The sequence below is a fragment of the Mus musculus genome, chromosome 14 (genome assembly GCF_000001635.26).
Source record: "Mus musculus strain C57BL/6J chromosome 14, GRCm38.p6 C57BL/6J".
Classification (NCBI taxonomy): domain Eukaryota; kingdom Metazoa; phylum Chordata; class Mammalia; order Rodentia; family Muridae; genus Mus; species Mus musculus.
Genome location: NC_000080.6, coordinates 57,571,583 through 57,575,570, shown reverse-complemented (window position 1 = coordinate 57,575,570; position 3,988 = coordinate 57,571,583). Strand labels below are relative to the sequence as shown.

The window sequence follows — 3,988 nt, the reverse complement described above, 5'->3', positions numbered from 1 at the left end:
TTCAAACCTTCACAAACAAGTACTTAGGGAGACTGAGATTACTGAAATGTTACTGGTTGGCTATGAAATGATATGTAGACACTACACTGGGTATACATTGCTAAAATAGTTTATTTTTAAGTGGGTGGGTCTCTATGTAGAGTACCTAAAGAGGAAGTTGAACACACACCCACACCCCAGAGCTCAGGTTACAAGCATTTGTGAGCTGATGTGGGAGCAGTGTGTGGGGTTTTGTTTTGGTTTTTTTTGTTTTTTTTCATCTTCCTCCTATACATTGCCTTGGTCATGGTGTTTTGGTTTTTTGTTTTTATTTATTATATGTAAGTACACTGTAGCTGTCACACACCAGAAGAGGGAGTCAGATCTCGTTACGGATGGTTGTGAGCCACCATGTGGTTGCTGGGATTTGAACTCAGGACCTTCGAAAGAACAGTCGGGTGCTTTTACCTGCTGAGCCATCTCACCAGCCCCGTAGTGTGTGTTTTTTAACATCTGAGAGGCAAGAGGAGGATGTTGGGCTGTTACTGCACTTAGATCTGGGCTGGCAGCCAGCAATGCCTAAGTGATCCTTTTATCTCCCCTCCTGTAAGTGTTGCCAGGGTTACAGATGTGCACAGCCACAGGAGGCTTTATGTGTGGGTGCTGGGAACTCATGTCCTCCTGATGTATGCTGAACCATCTCGCCAGCCCCAGAAGCTAATTTTTTTTTAAGGGAGAAAATATATACTTAGCATAATCATGTTTCTTGTGTTTGGAGTTTTGTTTCTGTGTATTAAAGGTAGAACCATATACATCAGCAAGAACCGTCCGAGGGTCATGAATGGATGGGATCTTGTGCCTTCTGTATTATCTAAGATGACATTTCCATTAAACTTTACTTTAGAACTGGAGACAAAGGGCATAGTTGGTGACATCCAAGAGGGAAGTTTGTGGGTGAAATTCCACACAGTGTATTTGACATAAGTCTGAGCACACACGTCAGCAACCTACTGAGCTCTTCTGTGCTGAGTGTATTTTAACTGAGAGCCCCGACTCGGTTAAGTTTCTGGTGGTTTACAGAATTGATAGGAAACACTGCTGTCAGGGCTGGAAAGATGGAGAGAAAACACTTGTTTATGCAGAAGACCCAGGTAGAATCTCAGCACCCATATAATGGCTCACAACCATCCATAACTCCAGTTCCTGGGGATTCATCATCTCCTGGCCCCTGAATGTATATGGTATATAGTGTACATGCACACAAAACACCACAGAATAATGAAATATTTTTTAAAAAAGAAAAACATGATATCAATGGAACTTAGTAGGGATGAGGTATTTTATTCTCGTTGTGGTAGTGTTCTTAAAGATACTTTCCCCATAGTGTTTATATGGGTGTTTACAAGAGTGTATATGCACCATGTGCGTGCCTCATATCTTCGAGACAGAGGACTTGAGATCCCTTGGAGCCAGAGTTTTAGGAACTTGAGTCACCCAGTGGGAACTGAATTTACCCTCTAGAAGAACAATAACCACTGTGCCATTTCTCCAGCCTCCCAAAATGAAACTTTAAAACAGTGAAAAATAGTATTGGATGTTCACTAAGTTCCATGTTAACTATTTATAAGGCTACATTCACTTTACTTGGTAAATTATTCTAACAAAGGATCAACATCTGACAGTCATTATCTATTGTGTGCGCACAGACCTCAGTCATGTATGAAGGTCAGCACTTTCCCCACTGAGGTCTCCATAGACAGTCCTTAACATTTTTACAATGGTAGATGCTACTCTTGTCTCTTCTTTCAAAACAACCATGTTTTCAGTCAGCTGTCTTGGTCCACTTGTGCTATACAAGAGGGTACTTGAGTTGATTAGTTTAAAGAACAGCATTGTTTCTCATGGTTCTGGTGGCCAGAAAGTCCAAGATGAAGGCATGAGTGTCTAGTGAAGGCTTTTTTGTTTGTTTATATAGCTGAAGTTGGAGAGGGAGGGAGGGAGGAATTGCAAGCAATACCTGTCCCGTTCCTTTAGAAGGGGACTAATGTCATCAGTGAAGGATGACCCTTTAGGCTTCATCACCTCTTAAATGCCTCACCTCAGAATGCTGTCACATTGGCCACTTTGAATTTTGCAGGCTATCATTGAAAGCAAAGTATTTCTGTGCACCTGATGGTGTTTCTGAGAGAAAAAAATCCGATTCCCAAACTTGACTTTACTGCCAACACTAACTTATGACTAGTTCATATCAAATCTTATTTTGTTTTGATTGATAATTCTAATTATTTTTAATTTGTGTGAAGTTAACATCTTAATAGGATTTCCTTCAATTCAGTCTAGCATCTTGTTGGACTAGAATTCTAGAGATCTCACTTTGCTTCATATTTAGGGTGATTTGAATAATTTTGTGGTAAAGCTCTCAAATGGTGAAGTCCAGATTTATGTTTCAGTAATATGTGATATATTTTATATATATATATATGTGTGTGTGTGTGTGTGTGTGTGTGTGTGTATATATATTTTTTTTAAAGGGCCAAGCATTGTGGAATTGCCAGTCCTTTCTACTTCAAAGGTTAAAGCTGGAGACTCAACTTGGTCCCAACACAAAAAATAAATAAGAAAAAGAAAAACTCAGTTAGTTAGTTAGTCTGTTAGTTTGTTGTTTTTATGAGACAGAGTCTTCGTATGTAGTCCTGCTCTCCATAAACTTGTGTAGTCTAAACCTTAAGCTCACAGAGAATTACCTGTCTCCCCTGACCACTAGGGACCCAGGACCACATATTTCTATCTTAAGAGATCTTCCAAGGTATTCTCTCAGCACCATTACTAAATATAAAAGAAATAATTCCTTAATTAAAATGTGGGGGGCTGGTGAGATGGCTCAGTGGGTAAGAGCACCCGACTGCTCTTTCAAAGGTCCTGAGTTCAAATCCCAGCAACCACATGGTGGCTCACAACCATCTGTAATGGGATCGGGCTTCCTCTTCTGGAGTGTCTGAAGACAGCTACAGTGTACTTACATATAATAAATAATTATTAAAAAAAAATGTGATTTGAAAGCATCTTTTGGATCCAATTTGACTGAAAAACTTTTTCACTTCAATAAAGACTAGTTTGTCTTTGATACTAATTTTATGATCTGTGAGAAACATTTAATTACAATGTATACAGGCCAGCCAGAACTACATCAAGAAACTCTTGTTGAAAAAAAACCAAAAAGGTAGAGCTTTCTTGTGTCTTCAGACACTTTAATATTTAAAAATAGCATATAATTGAATACACGAAGATAATCATTGTGGCATACATACTTAAAAGGAATGGAAGCTTTAAAAAATTAGGTGCAAAATAGTTTGCTTTAAAACAGGTTTTTTTGAGTCTTATAAGTAGATGGTTTCTTCCTTTTCAATAGTTTTTTTTTCTTGATTGCCATTTTGATAAGTTACACTTGATTTGATCTATTTGGTTTAATAGAGTAGTCATTCGTTTAGAGAAATCGAAATCAAAATGAAGTATGGGTTTCTACAGACGAAACACTACTGTATGTAGAAATTGTGACAGTTCATTATCAAGCTGCTTTTTGAGTGGCGTCAGCATCTGAGCGGTGATTTAAAGCCCTTCAGCCAGATCAGGAAATCGATAAAGAGAGAACCGAACAGCAGGAACATAGTGAAGTTTGCCTGTCCCTGGGAAAGAAAAGATTACATGTGATTTAAGAATTGCCGAATCAAAGGGAGCATTAGTTTTGATTAAGGAAAACTGTGTGCCAGCTACCATGATAGATTGGTAAAATATGTGTTCATATACTGTGAATTCAACACTGAAAGCTCTGAAAGACTAATTGGTTTGAAAGGTTTAAGACTGACTCCAAAGTACCAAACAGCCAGACTACCGCAACCTAATTAAAACCTGGGTTGTAGAAGCCGGAAGCTGACTGGGCGGGACTAGACGCTCATTGGCTCCCACCGTCTGGTCTGCACCAGCGCAAACGCGGAGGTCCCCGCCAACCCTC

The 3,988-nt window shown here is 39.2% G+C and overlaps 1 long non-coding RNA gene across 1 annotated transcript; it reads right to left on the bottom strand.

Annotated features, from left to right (window-relative positions):
• Window positions 1-3,202: 3,202 nt before the first annotated feature.
• Window positions 3,203-3,957, bottom strand: 1700039M10Rik (RIKEN cDNA 1700039M10 gene). Its single transcript, NR_152103.1, has 2 exons — window positions 3,886-3,957; window positions 3,203-3,662 (listed from the first exon to the last, which is right to left on the bottom strand). It is a non-coding gene; the product is annotated as an RIKEN cDNA 1700039M10 gene (long non-coding RNA).
• Between the last annotated feature and the right edge of the window lie 31 nt (window positions 3,958-3,988).